Here is a 21580-nt window from a genome sequence, read left to right on the forward strand (position 1 = left end):
AAAACTGGATCCAATGGGAGCCCTATTTACATATTTAACCAATTTACTAATCCTACTACATATCTAGACTGATTTTGTGTGACTTTTCCATAATACCCTCAATATTTACACGTGGCTCGCTCTATCCCGTCTGACTTCGCATATTCGACCATATGCGAAGCCTGCGAAGCTGATGTTTGGATTTACTTAATGAATTTAGTTCGCATATGCGAAGCCTGCGAAGCTGAAGTTTGTTTTGCTTGATGAATTTAGTTCGCATATGCGAATGCTGGATATGACTTGAAGCTAATTCGCGAAGTGGTATATAACAAAAAATGGCAAACAACAACGGATTCTAACATTAAAATCATAACATTATCAAAATTTACAAGAAGATTGCCACAATAACAAGATTCAAATCATAACATTATCAAAATTTACAACAAGATTGCCACAATGAACTCTCCTAACGAATCATTTCAAAGTGAACTTAACTAATCCGGTACCAATCTTGAAACGGATGAGTAATCTTGGTGGGCACCGTGAGACACATCCATCCCAAAAGGTCTGGACTTCTAGACCTTTTGGGATGGACGTGTCCCACGGTGCACACCAAGATTACTCATCCGATTCAAGATTGGTACTGGATTAAGTTAGGTCCACTTTGAAGATTGGCACCATGGGATGGACGTGTCCCATGGTGCACCCCAAGATTGACAAAACCTCTCCTAACCAACCACTTTAGGAATGAATGTGACAGTCTTGGAGAAGTTCATCCCTATACAGGAAGGAAAATCATCTCCCCTGCAGCCCAGTACGCCACCTTCCAGAAAGGGATATTACGTATTCAACCATCTACAGAAAAAATTAATCGTGTTAGGCAGGGAAAAAGACGATTTTGGCTTCGCGAAATGAAGATTAGCGAAGCATGCGAATGTAAATGTGCATGGTTTTACTTCGCATATCGATGCTTTCGTGAAGTCTGCGAGGTCAGAAACGTGACTATCTACGTCGCATATCGATGCTTTCGCGAAGTCTGCGAGGTCTGAAACGTGAGGATCTATTCGCAGACTTCGCGAACTAATCGATTCGCGAGGTAGATCCATACGTTTCAGACGCTTTCTCTTCGCACATCTTCGCGAAATCAACGATTAACGAAGTAGATCGTCACTTTCCAGGCTCGTTCTCTTCGCAAAGCTTAGCGAAACCATCGATTGCGAAGTGAATTCATGAAAAAAACGCAGAAAAAAACAGATACTTACATTTTTCGCCCCTTTCACCCCCAAAAGCGACAATAACAATATGATAACATGGGAAGAACGAAGGAAATAACGTAGAAAAACCATTTCTTTGATGGTAACAAGAAGAAAGAAACCAAGCAACGAACAGGAAGATGAAAAACCATGGCTTCGTTTTCTAGGGTTGGGAAGTTGCATAATCAAGAGATGAAGAGAGGAAAAAGAGAAATTCATTGTGATTTTGACTAAATGGTGCAGATTTCGTGCAATTTAAAGGAAGAAAGGAAGATCAAAAGTCTTGAAATCATTAATGCAGGAGCAACTTTTCGCATAACCAAGGAGATAGGGGGAGCGGCGATTCACGAGTGGTGGAAGTGGGAAGGTTAGGGGTATTATGGGAAAGTCACACAAAATCAGTCTAGATATGTAGTAGGATTAGTAAATGGGTTAAATATGTAAATGGGCATCCCATTTGACCCAGTTTTGTAATTTTTCTAAAAAATAATAATCTTCTTTAATATATAAAAGAGTGTAATGGGTAACAGGTACCCTAGGGGAATTCTCATACCTGTCTCATTCCCCTAATGGGTAAATGTTTTGATCTCATACCTGTCCCATACCTACAGGGTACGGATAGTCCTATTAGGGTGTGGTAGTACCGGGTATCCGCGAGTACAGTACCCGTTGCCATCCCTAGCTGAGAGTGAGATTTGAATTGATAAAAGGCATAATACCCATTTGGCTACCTAAAAGAAAATTTCAAAATCAATTAGAACTTTAAACTATCAAAATCATCAATTAGGTCCATGAACTAATAAAAAATCATCAATTGAGTCCCCATTCTAAAAAAAAATCATCAATTGAGACCTCATCGAAAATCATTCGGTTGAACAGTTTTAAACCCTCTTCTCCAAACTCATTTTGAACCAACACAGAAATTATTACAATCTACATGAAATAGTCACAGTTCAATGACCTGATTTATTATTTTGATAGTTTAGGATCCTAATTGACTTTAAACCTTTAGTTTGAGGATCCAAATTGGTATAATGCCATTGATAAATTATCCATAACTAGTAAAGATTTTTGAACTGAAAATGAAAAAGAAAAAAAAACTTGTTGAGAGTGGGATTTGAACCCACGCCATTTCGGACCAGAACCTTAATCTGGCGTCTTAGACCAACTCGACCATCTCAACATGTGCCAACTGGATGTGTTTCATATTATATATAATCAGTTTGTATGATGTAGACCAAATTCCATAAATCAAGGAAAAAAAAGAACTACAACCAGGGGAGAATTCAGGATTTCTCCTCCATGGGGGCAAACAATACAGCTAAAATAATTTTATCCAAAAAATAATAATTATAGAAAACCAGATATCAAAGCTCAAATTCAAGTAAAATAGTAGCAGAAATATAAAATCAAAATTCAAGTAGGAGCAAAAAAAATATCAAAGCAGAGAGGCAAAGATCGGAGATGGAGTGTCGGACCAACGATCAACGATCCGACTACGGAGAGATTGACTGCCGATTTTGATTTAATCTTAGTTAGGATTAAGGATTTCAATTTAGGCTTAAGAAGAAAGAGGAATTGAGGAAGAAGAACTAAAAAGATTAAAGAGAGTAAGAGAGACCGATGGTTTGTTTTAGGACCTATTTAGTTTTACATTGAAATAAAAAGTAAATATTTAAATAAAAAGAAAATATTAAATTTAAAACCATTCTTCATCTTCAATTATAGAACCAATAAACCCTAAATCTCCATTGATGAATGAAAGCAAAGCTCTAAAACTTCAAAATTAATACCTGGATTTTTAAAAAATACAAATGTTAGTAGGGGCAACTGCCCCCACTGCCTCCATGCTGGATTCGCCCCTGACTACAGCAATGTAAGTTATTTAATATAAGATTACTATAATATTACCAAATGTCCTTTTCTTTTCTCCTCATTTAATATTTTTTTTAATCATTATTTCCACAATCTATTTTAATTTGTGCTGAATTTTAATGACATGCTTGTTGCTGCTTTCTTTCTCATATGATGAGTTTAAATTTGATCTTGATAGTCTGAATGGGATTTTTCCCGGCAATCTAGGGACTTTTTTGGAATAGAAAATTTTAATGCTCGTAATGATTGGTTGATTTATTATGAATTCTTAACAAATTTGAATGATATTTGTACTCATTTCTATAAATATGATAATTCAGAATGTATGATTGATATGAGATTTATTTCACTACGTAATATCCTTTACAAAATTATTGCAAAGATGTTAGTTAATTGTCGTGAACATTTCTCGTTCTGGTATCATTCCTCATAGTGAGGGATGGATCTAAAATTTTCAACTAATGGAGGCAAATAAAATTGAAAAATATTATATTAAGTAGAAGAAATCTGATGTTCTAATTCTTGTGTTTCTTTACCGGTCTCCCATTTAATTTTTGACACGTCGCATAATTATCCTACTTTAATCTTATGAACTTTGATTAAAGTATACTAATTATAACGTGTGTGAGAAATTGAATGAGAGATTGGTAAGGATATAAGAAAATAAAGACAACATATTCTTCCATGTTTTTTTTTATGAAAATTGATTTTCTTCCATGTTAAGTATGTAAAAGAATCCTAGCTAATTTTAGGAATATGGCTAACAAAATTAAAGAAATAGAGTACTAATTATAATATTAATTTTAATCTGCAAACCTTAACAAATAGAATTTTGAATATAAGATTTTTGCACATGTGCTAAGAGTCATGTAGTTTTCTAATTAGGTGATGTACAATAATATTTAACACCTTAGATCCATAATCATATAGAGCATGAACCAAATATCCACGAGTGACCCAACAATAAATATAAGAATGATACCATGTAACAAATGGTAAACAACACTTAAAAAAAGCATTATTTTGTATATATAACGAGCCATATTGCAACCGATCGAATGATTCAAACTTCGATAAACTTAGTTTGAATATCTAAATTAGAATTCTATTAATTAAAAGGATTCTTCATTACAAAATTCCCAACAATAAAATTTTAATCTCTGTAATTTAAAGCTCTTTATTCAATCCATTTTTTTCTATTATTATTATTACTATTATTATTATTATTACTATTATTTAATCATACCAAAGTTGAAACCATGATCACAATCTACCTAAGATTATGATACGGACATCTCCAACACAAGCCCAAGGCAATGAGGGAAGACGTCTCACACACCATGTGCCAATAGCCACAGACTCGAGCTGTAGAAGAAGTGTGATGTTTTATTTTCACACAACATGTCACTAGGGGTACACACCGTGTGGTCTGCTAGCTGAGCCTTTGGAACTTTCAAGTTTAATTCATACAACATGTGAATATCTCCACAAGTCGTGTGAGTTTCGTTGGAGGGATGAGTGGCTGAGGCATGGAAGAGCTGGGCTGACGGAGACATAAGGCCACACGCCGTGTGGAGTGGCCTTTTCAGCATTATGGACAAGGGGACAAGAGCTGCCAGAATTTTACCACATTCTATTTTACTGTTTTGCCAATGTCCTTATTTACTGTCTGACCGTTTAGGTTATTAACCTAAATGCCACTTAGCCAATTATCATATCCTTACCTATATCCTTTACTTTATGTTGTTAATCCTAGCTAGGTTATTTTAGTCTTTTACATTGTTATTTGTGGGAGCTATTTAAGCTTATTTGTTTGTAAGAATGAGCAACTTTTTATGAAATCAATTATCAAAAGCCTTCATTGGAGCAAGGTTTAAACCTTTTTTTGGGATTAACTCCTTGAAGCTAGGCTTGAGAAGAAACTTTTTAGTTGATTTAAGATCAAAATCAATATTAATCTGTATTAGTTAGTATCAGAGCCGGATCGTTTCCTTCCCGGAGTCTATTTTTTGCAATGATTCAACCCTGACTACCCTAAGAGGTAATGGAATCCATTGATAAGAGATTTGAAAACATGGAAGATTGTACAAAAGGGTTTAGAAAGAGTCTTATGGAGCAAAAGGAAAGTTATGACGAAAGAATGAGTGAATACCCGTCAACCACCTGCCAGAGGTCCTCACCGGAGGCAAGATGAGGTTATTAGACCCCAACCCTAAAGGTAACCTACACTCCCACCTTCTCCACCCCAAATGCGGAATCTTCTTCAACCATATGTGGGCCCTATGGCTCCCGAGGTAAGACATCTTAATCACATTATTATTATTCATAATGCAGATAGTGATAGTGATGGAGATACATTTGATGAGTTTGAGCATAATAGAATTGGTAGAAATTTGGGTATTAATGATGATGTTGGTATGGTTGGTCATGGGAATATGAATTATGTTGGGGAAACCCATATGTTGAGAATGTGAATGCTAGGGGCAAGTATGCTGATAAATATGATAGGGATGATGCCTTTAAGTTGAAGATAGACTTGCCTTCATTTGGGGGCGAGTTTGATATTGAGGGATTCCTTGATTGGTTATCAGAGGTTAAGCGATTTGTCGAATATGCAGGAATACCGGATGAGAGAAAGGTTTGTTTGGTTGCATATTGATTGAAAGGCAGGGCACCAGTTTGGTGGGACCACGTTAGTGAAGACAAAAGAACAAGAAGGAGGGATCCGATAAGGTCTTGGTTGTGGAAAAGCGATGTTAAGGGAGAGGTTTCTATGTACGACCCCACTATGAGAACAATACATTTACAATTCTTACCATGGATGTTCTCAAGGGAGTAGGAGTGTCCACCAATACACATCAGAGCTCTTAAGGCTTTCGACAAAGGAAAACTTATCTGGAACCAAAATCCTAAAGACCTCACGGTATCTTGAAGGCTTGAGGTACAATATATAAGACAAAATTGGTACTCAAATAGTCATTTTGGTATAAGATGCTCAAAACTTGGCATTGAAGGCGGAGTCCCAATTGAGTGTAAAGAGTCTGGAGCACTCTAGGAGGATGCTGAAGAGGGTAATACTTCCACTCAGGAACACTTAGTCAATAGATGATGTGAAGCAAATTGCAAGTCCTAGTGGGACCAAAGGGTATAATACCGGAAGGATGCCCATTGGGAATGGAAACCAAGTAAAAGGAGTTCCATCTCCACTTCGGAACAACAACCCTTATGTCAAACCGGCATCTTTCAAGTGCTTTTGGTGCAACGAGTTGGGCCATAGGTCCAATGAATGCTTGAAACGGAGAACTGCCAATATGGTAGTACATGAAAGTGAAGAGGAAGATTGATGAAGTGGAGGGGCCTTAAACTATTTGGAGAAAACGGACCCGAAACTGAAATTTTGAAGATAAAACGGGTTGTTGGAATTTAGCGATTTCGAACCCTAATTTTGTTGGATTCGGCCCATGGTGGACGTGTTTTTTAGCCATCCGAGGTCGTTTAGGGCCTCAAATCGGCCTTTTTGTGTTTTAGCGCACTTTTCTTATTTTATTATTTTCCTTTTCCTTTTAGGTTTCGGATTAGGTTTTATTTTGTCAGCCTATATAAAGGCTCGACCTCCACCTTATGTAAGGGGGTGATTGATTAATAAGAATTTCAGAGTTTATTCTCTTTTTTTTTCCAATTTTCGTTAGTCGTGCGCGATTCAACGATAGTTGACGGTTTTAAGCTTTGTTCGTGCGCGAGCAAGTGTTTAGAACGAAAGTCTATTTATTTCTGCTGCATCAAAGATGATGATGAGGTATATTGTGAACCCATTGATAGTGGATCCTCTGGGAATGAACGAGTCGTCTATATGGTGAAGAGAGTGTTAATGTTGATTGGTTTAGAGCAAAATCTGAGACACCAACTGTGTAGAATTCGGCGTTTAATCCATGGAATGGAATATGGAGTGATCATTGATAAGGGAAGTCTAGAGAACATCCTTATTAAATCCGCTTTGAGAAAGTTTGTCTTAGTACCCCAACCATACCCAAGTTCGTATCGAGTTGGTTGGATCCAAGATGGGGAGAAGCTTAATGTCACTCATTGGTGTAAGGTTCCTGATATGTGTATATTATACTTATTTTTACCTCTTAATTCTCATGATTTAATTGGATAATTAATCTATTAATGGGAGTTTTAAGTGATTTTTCTATAGATTGGAGAAAGAAGACATTGGTAGATCACTTATGCTTAATTGGAGTGAAATTGGTATTTTGGAGGAGCAAAAAGACCAAAATGGAGAACCAAGGATCAATGTGAAACTTGGAGAAAAACATATTCTGCTTATTCAAGGGTCACTGCCTGTTTGCTGGAAGAGTTCACGCTGCACTTAAAGGAGAAGAACAACCAGGAAAAAGTGAGAATAGCTGGTTGGGTGAAGCATGGACCCAAAATATGAATGATTAATCTTTCCTGAATTCCAAAAATACATTTCTTGAAGAAGAATTGAATTTGCTGCAGAACAGCCATGCTTTTAGAAGAAAATAATACAGCATGGGCTGTCTGACTGTTCAGCAGACTGCTCTCTGTCTGTCAAAATAGTCTGACAGACCATATCTTGAATATTTTAATGTATCTAGAACAATGATTTCTGCTAGATTTTTAGGCTATTTAAAGAGTCTTCTTTTATGTTTTGAAGCATTCAGATTTTACATCTGAATCTTTAGTGTGTAATTTTGATTCTAGTTATTTAAATGCATTGTTTGTTCTTCCTTATTATTTTTATCTTGCCTCATTCAATTATGAGTGAGTAATTTAATTAACAGGTATGCAGCTGTTCAGGAATAGGTAAAAGAGCAGGTTTACTTCCCTCTAAATTCATTAAGTATACTTAGTTTGGTTGTTCAGTGAGTAATTAGCATTAAATAGGAGTAGCTAACCTATTTCTTAGTGGAGCAATCACGAGGAGACTCTCTTTGCAAAACTGAACTTTCACTAAACACATTTAATCATGAATCGGAGACGTAATTGATTATATGTTAAGGGTTTTAATTGTTCAAATTAAATGTTTTCCTGTTCTTAAGGCTTAAAGATATATTAATCTCAAGGAGACTTATTTTAATTGTTTTTAAAGAACGTTGGGAACAAGAGATACCTAACCGATTTTCGTGAAAGATATCTTAAGCCAAAGCTGTTTTTACTTAATGAACAAGGAGTGGAGTGCCTATTCACTACCATTTCTGTGCATGTTGTATACTTGTTCTTCCCAAATCTGATATCAAACTTCTTTTTAACTTGTTTTACCTTTTTATTTTATCAAATCAACACCAACTCAATTTAAGTGATTAGTTACCTTTAAACTTGACTGTGCTCATCCTTTTAAGTAATTATATTCAACTGTTCTATCCATATGGAGACGATAATTTACTTACACTTTATTACTTGTACCTAGTGCACTTGCTAGTGTTCACATTTTAGGATAACAGTTCCTATTTCCATTGGGGCCCATAAATATGAGATTATGTGTGATGTAGTTGAGATGGATGTGTACCATTTGCTCCTTTGGGAGACATTGGCAATTCGACCAGGATGCCTTACATGCAGGAAGGGACAACACATACACCATATTCAAGGATGGAGGAAAGTAAATTCTTACATCCTTGAGGGGCTCTTCTAGTGGGGAAAAGAAATCCACCTTAATTGTTTGTCCAACCCGGGAACTAGTACCAAAAGGGAATGCAATGACTTGTCAAGTCTTTAACCCGATGGTAAAGGGTAATCTGTTTCAAAGAGAATTTAGTTTTGACAGAGTGATCGAGGCATGCTACATTCCATTGACTCCGGGGATTGGATCCACTAGTTTTTATAGCAATGCTACTCCATAGGATGAATATGGGCCTTAACTCGAGCAAGCAATTGTTGAGCCAAGCCTTCTATCGGGTAATCTCCACACTCATTGTTGTATATTTTGTTCACTCACTTAAATTGAGAGCTACGACAGCTTTGTTGGGAAGACATTCGTTCTTTGTTCTTATTATGACGCATCACCTCATGAGGAGAAGATTGATGGTCAGGAAGTGTGCCAAGAATGAGTGTTTGGGAAGTGTGTCTAGGTGGAGCAATGAACATGAGATTTCTATGACTCGAATCTGTGAGATAGTGTATTCAAAAATCATCTTGGGCCTTGACATGTTGTTGGTGATCGAGAGTAGTTCTATTGAGCTTACAAAGCGCACAGAAGTTCTTGGGCGTATGGAGCGGATAACACATGTTGGGGAACACGTTATTTCTTATCCTATGATAGACTTGGGGTCCAAAGCTTTTGAAGAGAGAGAGAGAGATAATGATGCGGAAATCTCTAACACAAGACCAATGCAGTGGGGGAAGACGTCCCATAGACCATGTGCCAACAGCCACACAATGTGTGAGACTTAAGCTGTAGAAGAAGCACTACACCATAGATTGGCTATTGCAACTACCTTATAGAAAGTATTGCCTTAAAATGTTGCATTACCTAAATCGATGTGATTGATACTATTCATGTATATCAAATGCAAGGATTCTTAAGAAAATGTTGCTATTAATAAATTTTTAGTTGTTTTATTGAGCTAAGTCACCATTTACAATTAGATGTTGCTTTATTTTACTTGACAATTAACTAAAGCTACATTTATCAAGTTAACAAGTGTTGCTTTTAATAAAAATAGAAAAAAATATACCTCTTTTAATAGTTATAATTAGAGTAAATAAAAATCATGTCGTTCGATAAAATTGAAAATTAAATTCTAAAAAGATAAATAATGAATTGGAAGTGTTAAAATTATAAATGATGTAACTACTAATAAATACTGAAAATAAGTATTGAATTTAAAAATTCTAGTTAATAATATTTAACATAAAATTTTAAATTAAATATTTTGACTTAACTGAATAAATGAATTTGTTCATAATTGAATAATTGAGGTGACCGAAAAAATAGTTATCAAACACATTTAAATTGAAGGGAAAAATATACAAATAAACTTCGTAGCTATACCGATTTTCAAACACAGTCCCATATTTTAAAAGTTGATAAATAAGACCCGTTTGTCAACTTCTAAAACACGAGACTGTATTTAAAAATCGATCGAACTACAGTTTATTTTTTGTACTTTTTCTAAAATTAAATAAATTAATTTGCATGATTTTTTTTGAAGGACATCTTTGTCATTTGTCATGATTATGTATGAAAACTTTTAAGATTCCCTCCTATTAATGTTTTCCAAATTTTTTGGGTCCAATATTTCCCATCAAAATAAAATCTAAATAATAATGAAATTTCTTTTAAGAAATACACTTATAGGCCATTTTCTAAAATTTCCAGACTACCCCTTCTCTCTAGATGATGTTTTCTCGGTGTAGCGCTCTCTCTCTCATCAGCCATGCCATTTTTTTTCTCTCCCTTCCTTGGACTCTCGCTCTCCTCATCTCCATTCCCTTCCAGATCGAGTCTGTCTCCTTCCCTTCTCTCACTTTTCTCTTAGTCTGAGTTCGCATTTTGCTCGTGGTCAAAGTTGGAGAAGGCTTCATCCGGTCGAATTTAATCCGTAAGGGTTTGGGCTGAGGACGAGGTAATAAACTCTATCTTCATACCTGTGTCACTTGATTGTTATAATGGTCCTGCATTTTTCGAAATAAATCATCGAGACCAAGCTCATGCTTAAAATTGGGCTCAAAACCAATAATTTTAAACCAAACACTGGTAAAAGAGGCAAAAATAAACAAACCTGGAGATCAAAGGAGAGCCAATAGGACAAATCCAACAAGCAGAAGCTACTACTCGAACTTGTTCGACAAATGTCCTAGCCATTGCAGAAAAAATTTCTCTTATTCCATTCAACTATTAAAAAATTCAATAATTTAAGGATAAAAGAAGAAAATGGAGGAATTGTACAAAGTACAAACAAAAATTTATTTCATTGATACCAAGACTCATGTGCTTTCCAAAATTGAATGATGCAATTTGCAGGGTAAATCACTAATATGCTATTTTGCCTTTTAGAAAGGGCTTGTCTGTACTAAAAGCAGGATGAATATCGAATTCTTGACCACAAGTAATTCTGAATATTAGTTTAATTTTAACGAAACAATAAACACATGTTTTCTTTTCGTCCAGATATCTATCTATTGTTAAGGATGAGGGACTTGAAATATCATAGCCAACCCTTGATCCTACAAAGTCAGCAGTGTATCATCCAATTACTGCACGTCAATCAAAGTCTCGGGTTCACAGGTCAGTGACCAATTTTGGAGTTAGATATTAATTAAATCCGAGTTTAACTAGTGCTTTACCTCTTAACAGAAGGATGTATAAATTTAAAGGCAGTGGCAGGTGTTATCAAAACAGCACTTTTCCTCCTTGTGTCGGGTAAATAACAACTAGTTCTATATTACTCGTCCGAGTTGCTCCCTTATTTTTTGGATAGAGAAAGAAGAAGCAAATGTTATTATATTATTGAAAATGCAAATAAGTAAATAAGTGTCACATTATTAATGCAGTTGGGTGGAACTAATGGCACCCGTCTTCTCAAGGGAAGCCTGGCAATGTGTGTGGTATATGATTTAGGTATACTTTATGTGTCGCCAAATTTTTGACATTGCATATATGATTTGCACTAACTACTTGACAAACTTGTAAATATTGTTCTTATTAAAAACTTGACCACAATATGATATAACGAGTGATTACTCGAACAACCTTGAACCTGATTAATTGGATCCACCTTGGTCATCATGCTGAAGTGAACTTGAGCTAAGGCGGGCATACTTTCTGGTTTTAGTTGCTATTTTGGTCAAGAATTCGATATTCGTCCTGCTTTTAGTACGACTAGCTTATAATTAATTCGCCCTTTGCAAGTTCAAGGCAAGAATAATGCATAATCATTTCCTTCAATGTCTGCTACGTGCTTTTCATATCGTTATCCCATAGGATACTCTTTCTAACATAATCTTTTTTTTATATCTGTCCAATGCACTTTGCCTTCAGGTGAGAAAACTGAAGCATTCCAAAGAGCTCCCCTTGCAACCATCACGGATGAAGCACCTGTTGCAGCTTTGCTTCGTTCAAAATCTAATAATCAAAGATGTTTCCATTTGCAATAACTAGTATAGATAACGCTGATACGATGTAAGCAATCTCATTCCACTTTTTTCAAATCGCTTTGAAAGTTCCACAGTATCTTGGGACAATTTTAGTAATTGAATCTTACATGTTATTGGATAGTCCAAGTTCCTACTTAATGTTGTCAAAATATCATTATTGAGCTATGGTTTAGTAAATAGTGCAGCACTCATGCCTCCACTTATAGAAAATGACTTGGGGCAACCCATATTAATGTCTATAGCAGCAACATCTTTACATACCACTTGAGCAGCAGTTAGAGCCCTCACAACATCAGAGGTGCCAATTTGGAATACAACCTGATTTCTTTCTCAATTGCAGGTTTTGAAGACCATATTTCTGTTCCTTTCTGCACGAAGTCAGTGGACCAAATGTATTCGTTAACTTTGCATTTGCATTTGAGAAACTTATGATCAATAATTTCCTCTCTGTATGTAATATTTGCACCATATTCAGCAGCTAGCAGCCTGAATGGAAACGTCCCAACTCAAACCATGGGAGCGAGGACAAGCTTGTTCCTATACTCCATATTTTGTTGCAATGGGGCAACCTGAACTGAAGGTAGACATAAGACAATGGCACTGCTTCTTATTATCTCGTGGTTCTTATTGGGTTGGTCATTGACTTTATCGTTGTGATTCTTATTTTATTTTTATACCAATTTTGCAGGAAAAAGGGTTCTTATTGTTTAATTACTGACTTATATCTAATGCTTTATCCTTGTATAGGTAATCATTTGAGTTTCTATTCCAATTTATCTATCACTGACATTTGTTGCCTTTTTTCACCTATATATTTTGCTTTGGCATTTGATTCGTAGTAAAGTTAAGCGACTTGGTATACCTGATGAGATGAGTGTATAATACTCATGTTAGCTGATGATATGGCTTGCAGTGCTAGGAATAAATACTTTGCTCAAGTCTTCAACAATGGGAATCAGAAACTGAACCATCGACTCTCTTTCTTCAAATTTAAAGTTGATGAATGAAGAATGGTTTATTTATACTTGTGATGGTTAGATACTTACCGTTGAATTATAATGTTAGGTACTTTTGACGGACAATTTCCTTTTTTTTTTGTATGTTTCCCTTTTTATGTAAACAAACGTTATATTGCATTTGTTAGTAGAAATTTGTTGAATATTGTTGCTTTTATTAGCAGATAATGCTTTAGACAGAAAATGGTTGCCTTTGCTAAAGAAATATCATTGCATTTTTCAAATAAAAAGGGTTGCTAAAGGTTATAAAATGTTGCTTCCGTTACAAAGTATTGTTGCTTTTGTATTAACACATTGTGTTGCTTTTGTTTAGAATGTGTTGCAAGACTTTAAAAAAGTGCTGCAAAAAACTGCAAAATGTTGCAATCTGTTAAAAGAGGCAACATATTTTTGAAATTACAAGTGTTGCTTCAATGATTAAAAAATGTTGGTTTTATTGTTTTGTGATATAATGGTGCCTTTCCTATAAAATATAGCAACATGTTTCATGATGTTGCATTAAATATAATGTTGCCTTTGACAGCAAAGGCAATGATGAATATACCAACACTTTTAATGTGCCCTAATGTGTTGCCTTATTTCATATTTTGGCCTATTGTTACATTTTTAGGGTCTATTGTAACTCATTTATAATGTTGCAATTGGCCATCTATGGTGTAGTGAAGTGTGATGTTTTATTCCCACACGGTGTGTCACTAGGGGCTTGTGAATATCTCTACACACCGTGTGAGTTTCATTGGAGGGATGAGTGGCTGAGGTATGGAAGAGTTGGGCTGGCGGAGACATAATGCCACACGCCGTGTGACACCCCCATACACTGTGTGGAGTGGCCTTTTCAGCAATATGGACGAGGGGACAAAAGTTGTCAGATTTTTTCCACTTTCTTATTTTACTGTTTTGTCAGTGCCCTTATTTACTGTCTTGCCATTTTGACTTATTAACCTAAATACCACTTAGTCAATTAACCCCTCCTTACCTCTATCCTTTACTTTATGTTGTTAACCTTATATACGTTATTTTAGTCTTTTACATTGTTATTTGGGGGAGCTATTTAAGCTTCTTTGTTTATAAGGATGGACAACTTTTTTATGAAATCAAGTATCAAAAGCCTCCATTGGAGCAAGGTTGAAACCTTTATTTGACATTAACTCTTTCAAGCTAGGCTTGAAAAGAAACTCTTTAATTGATTGAAGATGAAAATCAACAAGTTCAAAATTAATCCGTATCAAATTAGAATTCATCCACTTATTCCTATAAAAAAAAGAATTCCACCGATGTAGAATATTTTATAAGCTAATGCTCTAGTAAATATATATATAAATTATTGAGTTCATAAATATGTAACAAAATATGAAAAACAATAAAGACTGTACAGTTTTTTTATAAACAGAAACCATATATTAGCAAGCAAACAATGCAAAATCATTCAATTGTACTTCTATTGGTCCTATTAATCAAAGTAGAGTCTCTCATTGTACTTGTTTATCTTATGTTCTGAAATGCTTTTGCAAATTTTATTTAAAGCTGAAGTAGAGGTTAGTTGAATGTGTTGGGAATAAAAGCATATTGGAAGTCTAAATTGGCACATCAGAAATTAAAATTTCTATTCCCTTAAATTATGGATCTCGTTATATCCGTTAACTCATAAATTAAAGGCTTAATACATCCCCAGCCTCCCTAACTTGTCCTAAAACTGCAACTGACCCTTGAACTTCAAAACGTTATAATTAACCTCCTCAACTTGCTTATTTGGAACAAATAACCCATCAAATGCCATGTGTCAGCACGTGATTGGCAGCGCATGATAGTAGGGGATTAGTTGTGATATTTTGAAGTTCTAATGAGGACTTGAAAGAGAATCGTTCTAATTTCTCCCCTAGAGCGATAAGAACTCTAGTTGATTTGACTTTTTTTACCTTTCAGTGTATAGTTACAGTATAATTTGATCATTGATCGGTTATATCCAAATGAATCGTGATTATGGATATTGAAAATCACATATACAGTCACATTTTTGTTGTCTAGGTTAGGTTTATCAAAACAGATAGATTCATGAAATTCCAATTTCAACCTTTAATTTATCACCTTGTAAGGGTTTAGAGCAAGCATCTCATAAGTGACGAGACATGTATCTCTCTTTATCCGAGAGTGATGAATGTTTAATCTATCATTCAACTACCTTGCAACTACTTCATGTAATACTCAATCATTGCCCTGAGTTAACACTTTCTCAAATGCATTAGTGACTAAAGTCAAACTATTACAATTCATAGTTCAATATGACAATGATATTTATTTAAGTCAGAGGATTATTTAAAATGAGATCTACTAGCATCATTCAGGATTTATCCATCTAGAACTCATGCTTGATCTCATGTGTGGAGTTTGAGGAATGTTCTTGATAGATAGCTAAGATTGAGGATTGGTAATGGTAGCTCGATTCAGATTTGGCGTGGTATGTTGTCAGTTAAAGCAGATGGTTTTCTTGTTAACTCTCTTTTGTGTTGCTTGTCTTAAGGATTCACTTGTTTCGCATCCATTTATACCGAGTGCTTTGACACCATGAAACCCCTTATATAGAACTCACAAATCGTAATGAATCATGTCAGTCTAACAAAAATGGTGAACTCAAGTAACACTCTAGGTTTTAGACATTAATTATCAATTTAATCTTTTAATTCAATTGGTTTCTTGATATGGTATTAGAGCGTTTTAGACTAAATGATTAAGGATTTGAATCCCAAGAACCCATTAACTAACATGCATGAAAATGATTCAATGGAAAAAGAAGGTAGAAAACAAAGCAATTAAAATAAAGGTAAGCTAAGTTAGGTTGATGTAATTAATAATGATACCTTTGGGATGAAAGCATTCTATATAGGTCTTTGTATTAAGTAGAAGAAGATGAAGGGCAACTCTCCTTTGGCGAATCATCAAAAACATAAATGACGCTTGCCATAGAAGAGAAGCCCTCCAACTACTTCACTTACAGATTTCTCCCTTTCTTTCTATTTCATATAGAAAATGCAGAGAAAGAAAGCACAAGCACAAGCTTTATAAAGGGTTTCAACTATTTGAAGAAATAGGATATGCCATTTGGATATCCAACTTTTGGTGCATATGCCTGCTTTCTACGCATCTCATTCCCATTCTCATGCCATGCAATGCCTCCCTTTTTCTCTACCATCATCAATAACTCTATTTTTATGAGATTCCATATGGATGGACTAAATATCAAACTCTCCCTACCAGACTCATTTACTTAAAACAGATCATTATAATAATAAACTTTGCGGTTTCACTCGTGTTTTGCAAACACGTTTCCATGGCTTAAAAGTTCACAAATGTGAGTTTTCCAATTGCAAAAATAGTCTTTTTCAGTAAAATGATTATTAAACAAGAAGAATTTGAGCATTTTGTCTACTTTAAAAATCTTAACTGTTAGGAGGTGTACAATGAGGAAATATTTATAATAATATTAGAGAATTTCCAGTGGAGCGGTGAAATGCGTAGAGATCGGGAAAGAACACCAACAACGAAAACACTCTGCTGGCCGACACTGACACAAAAAGCCAACGAGTAACTAATAATCCTGTTATACAGAAAAAAAAAACAGTTACCATGCCCTTTTCTAATACACTTAACAAATCAATTAATAACATTTCCATATATTTTTTATTGGTTGAATGTATATACTAAAAATTCTCTTACAATGAGATATGCAAAGGCATTGGAATTTTTACTTTTGAATATCTCTCGTATACAAATTTTGATGGTTTTAGTAAAAAAAATGTAAACCAATATATATTTTTAACGATTTTGGTCACATGTACCTTAATGATTAATATATGATCATTCTGCGGCAAGTAAATCAAAAAAGAAAGAAAAAGCTAGACAAGCATTTCACTATTAAGAGAAGAGATGATGGAATAGAAAGGTGGAGTATTATTAGATCTAAATTTTGATCGTATTACTATAAGGTTTGTTTTTTATATTTTTTCTTAATTAAAATTTAAGCGAGTCAAACTTTTTTTTTTTACTATGCAAGACATGTATGGATTAAAATTGGTCTAATAAACCATGGTGATAAATTGAATTTAAAGAGTTTTAATTTAAATCGTTCATTGACATGATACTAACATGTCTAAGATTCAACATATGATAAGTAAGTCTATTGTACACATGCTTCACGCCTAAGGGTATTCGTGTACATGATATGTCAGAAATTAATATAAATATTATAATTATTATATCTTAACTATCCACTTAAGTTTTTATTTTAAATATTGACAAGTTTATATTGTTGGAGATAATATAAATATTATTTTTGGAAATTTTTTACCTAACATAAAATTTTGGATTATATGGTTTATTTACGTAATAAAGCTTTTTATAACAATGTCATTTATTATTATTGAAATTTCAATTTTTAGTGGATTTCGTGATTCGTTTTTTTACAAAGCAACTACTACGTTATGTGTTTTTTTTCTTATTATCATTGAATGATTCGTATAAAATTAATTTAATAGTGATAAAGATAAAGTACAAGCAAAATAAATATAGCGTAAGTTTATATTAGAGATAACAATACTAGTTTTTTTAGTCTTACATTATCACGTAACCATTTAAATTAAAAACTTAAAGACACAATAAGAATTTTATTATTATCACAGTATTATTAGTTTAAAGTTTTAAATTAAATGATAGTAATAAATAATCCAAATTCCATATTTTGGAGAAATTAAATAAAAATGCAATCCAATTATGTTACTTATCATGATTTAGACCTAACCCTATGTATGTTTTGTCCATCTTCTCTAATCTCTTTTTATTGAATTCCATTTTCTTTTTAGAAATATCAGAAAAAGGAAAAATATATAAGCATGAGATGAGATGAGATGCCTCCTTTTCTGTTATCCAAGGTGAAGGTGGCACCTAAGTCTGGGCCTCGAAGTATATCCTTTGTCATATTTCTATATGTACACGTATACTTCAGAAGTACGATCACTTTTTTATTATAAATATAGTTATAATATCCATTCAGACTTAAAATGTATGAGATTTTATAACTAAAATGACTCTAAATTTTTAGGGTTGATTCTTCACGTTAATTAATTAGTCACTTTTGGATGTGAACTAACCTAAATGAAGACAAAAGTGAAAACAATTACTTTTCATAATATAAATTTGAATAAATGGCATTAAAGGTCATTGAAATTTGAAATTGAATTTCAAACTCGACTCGTTTATAAATCAAATCGAACATGGTTAAGTTTTGATCAAGCTGGATGTTGAGCCGCTCGTTTTATTTACAGTCCTATCCTTAATTATTTCAGCTTTGTAATAGTTAAGGATACGATGGATGGATTGGATTTGAAAGTTAAAATTTTGAGTCCATTTGGCCCAAGTTTATTACTGAATGGGCAATCCAGCCCCCCAACAAGTGATCATTGGTTACTTGCTTCACTTTTGCATTTTTAGTGTTTTTTAAGCTCAGTTCATACCAACAAATGTTTATATTAATTATTAGAGAAAATTACATGAAACATCAGCATTGTATATAAATTTTAGGGTAAATAATTATAAGATTATACGATACGGATCGATTTCGGGACGTGTTAGTTTTAATCGTAAACTAACAAAGATGTTCTTCTCTAGCTAAAGTAGAAGGAGTGAATCCCGGGTTTTACGGACTAAATCCGTAGGAAATCATTGTTAAAGATGAAAACCTTAACAAACTTCACAAGGAAGAAGATATAATTTTGATTGATAAAAAGTTAACTATTACAATGACAAAAAGATGAATTTATATCATCTAAAACCCTTAAACCAAATTACATAAAAGGCTAACATACATAATTAAGTAAAGAGTAAGGTTAGGGGGTAAAATGGGGGTAATAATAAGATGGTGCCATGGGTGTAAATAAAGGAGTGGTAGGGTTGTAATAAGGGAGTGGCAAATGTGTAAATAAGGAGTGACAGGATTGTAAATAAGGAGGAAGCTGGAGTAAGGAGCAAGTTCCTTAAATTGAAGGTACGCGGAGCGTAGATTGGCTGTTGAGGTCTTCTCCGGATCAGTAGCCATTTTACGCGGGGCGTGCCCAGATCTACGCGGAGCGTAGATTGGAGGTTGAGCTCTTCTCCGGATCAGCAGCCCTTTTACGCGGAGCGTAGGTTGCTGCTGAACTCTTCTCTAGATCAAACCAAGCTTTACGCGGAGCGTGCCTGAGCTGCTGTGTGGCACTGTTTTGGCCTCTTTACTCGCTTGTTGCTCGTGCTTGGTTCGTCCTCCGACTTCCTTCTACGGATCCGATCCCAGAAGGATGCCCCGCATCATTATATGTTTTTACTTCATATATTAGTTAGTCTATTTATTTTTAGAAATAAATATAAAATTTTTCAATTTTTATTTTTGTTAATTTTTTAGTCCTTATATTGGAGTCAAACTATACTAAATAAATTTTAAAATACAAAAATTATCTTTTACTCCATGTTTTAATAATAAAATATTTATTTTTTCTATTTTATATTTATTTATCTATTTTTTAATCTCTTTATTTTTTCTTCTCTTCTTTTATATATCTTGGGTCTTTGCCTTTTCGGGGGTGCCAACCTGGTTAGGATTTCCGTTAGGCTAGGTCCGTATTTCATTTAAAAAATTTAGTAGCGTAAAATTTATTAACTTAAAGTTGAATGAAAATTATTTCAAAAATTATCAAAATAGAAGTAAAACTATATAAAATTATAAAAAGTGATTTTTTTTTTTTATCTCTAATAAATTTCATAAATTTAACAATAATATTAAATATTAGTTTAAAGATGTTATATTAATGAACGAAGAAAAATAAAATAAAATTTTAAGAAAATAAGTAATACATTTTTTTATGTTAGTATACTCGAGTATATAAATTTTGGTGTATATATACTTCACAAAGTTCATTAAAACTATTTAGACTAAATTTGAAACTAAAAGATAATTTTTTATTATTATGTATATAACTATGGGCAGTTTTTAGACTTTCATCTTTAAAAACACGTAGAAAGACTCGGTTTCAAAAAAAAAAAAAAACACGTAGAAAGACGAATTAGTTTATTAAAATAAAACTTAACTACTTTATAATAATATGATTGACCAATTAATGTGTTAAGTAAAAGTTTAAAAACCTTATACTTATTTACCCTATATTTTATGAATGAATTTTTGTCACTAAAATATCTTTATTTTATGATATTATGAGAAAAACTCATAACTTATCTTATTTATGTTAAATAAGCCGCTAACTCTATATTTGCGATTCATCTCTTTTTTCCTGACATTTTTTTTGTCATGTTGATGTTTTTCTTTTCTTTTTCCATATTGCTCCATTTTTGGTGCCATTATTGTATGAAAGAAATTGTAAATATACTAATATAAACATTTTTTTTTGAACCAATATAAACATATTTCTATTTATTTAAAGGGTAAATTCCAAAAAAAACCATTGTGATTTGATGTTGTTCCAAAAAAACCCTTGTGGTTTGTTATTACAAAAAAAAGGACTGTGGTTTGCGCCGTTACCCGAAAAACGGAAATTGGTTTAACACCGTTAAAGTGCTGAGGTGGCACAGGGGCAAAACGGAAAAATCGAATTTTTTTCCCTCTTCTCTCTCCTCCTTCTTCCTTCTCCCTCTTGTTCTTCATCTTCTTCTTCTTCTCCTCCTCCTCCTCCTCCTCCTCATCCTCCTTCTTCTTCTTCTTCTTCTCCCCTCCTCCATTCTTCTTCTTCTCCATCCCTCTTCTTCTTTCTTCTTTTTTTTTTCTTTTTTTTTTAAAGTTTCGGAAATTTCCAGATTTCCGACGGAAATTTCCAGATTTCCAGATTTCTGGACAGAAATCTGGAAATCTGAAAAATTCAGCAAAATATGCATATTAATTTAAGTTAATTTCCCAGTATGTATATTTGACATATTTATTGAGTTTCATATATATGAAAAAGAAATTTAATTATTTAAACTCATTAAGGTTGGTAACTTTGATAGGTGAAATTTGGAATCCTCAGCAAAATGGCTGCAAATTTGGCATTTTACATCGATGAATCCACTGCTGAAAAATACTCAGAATTCTTGGCAGATTTGCGAGTAATTTTGACAGTACGATATTACACGTTTGGAAATTTCAAGGTACCACTTCTGGGCAATGAATTCGATGTTCAAGGAAAACATTATTGCATCGTTGATCTATTCCAACAACGAAAACTAGGTTCAATTCCTGTGACTCTAGCATTAGATGCTCTCACTTTGAATCTTGTGGCTTTTAAAAATGAAACCAAATCCTATTTCTTTGCTAATACTGAGAAA

At 33.8% G+C, this 21580-nt stretch overlaps 1 non-coding gene and 1 pseudogene across 1 annotated transcript; both read right to left on the reverse strand.

Annotated features, from left to right (window-relative positions):
- Positions 1 to 2334: 2334 nt before the first annotated feature.
- On the reverse strand, positions 2335 to 2415 carry TRNAL-AAG (transfer RNA leucine (anticodon AAG)). Its single transcript has one exon. It is a non-coding gene; the product is annotated as a tRNA-Leu (tRNA).
- Positions 2416 to 11952: 9537 nt separating this feature from the next.
- On the reverse strand, positions 11953 to 13182 carry LOC136219164 (uncharacterized; annotated as a pseudogene).
- Positions 13183 to 21580: the final 8398 nt, after the last annotated feature.

The sequence above is a fragment of the Euphorbia lathyris genome, chromosome 1 (assembly GCF_963576675.1).
Source record: "Euphorbia lathyris chromosome 1, ddEupLath1.1, whole genome shotgun sequence".
Lineage (NCBI taxonomy): Eukaryota > Viridiplantae > Streptophyta > Magnoliopsida > Malpighiales > Euphorbiaceae > Euphorbia > Euphorbia lathyris.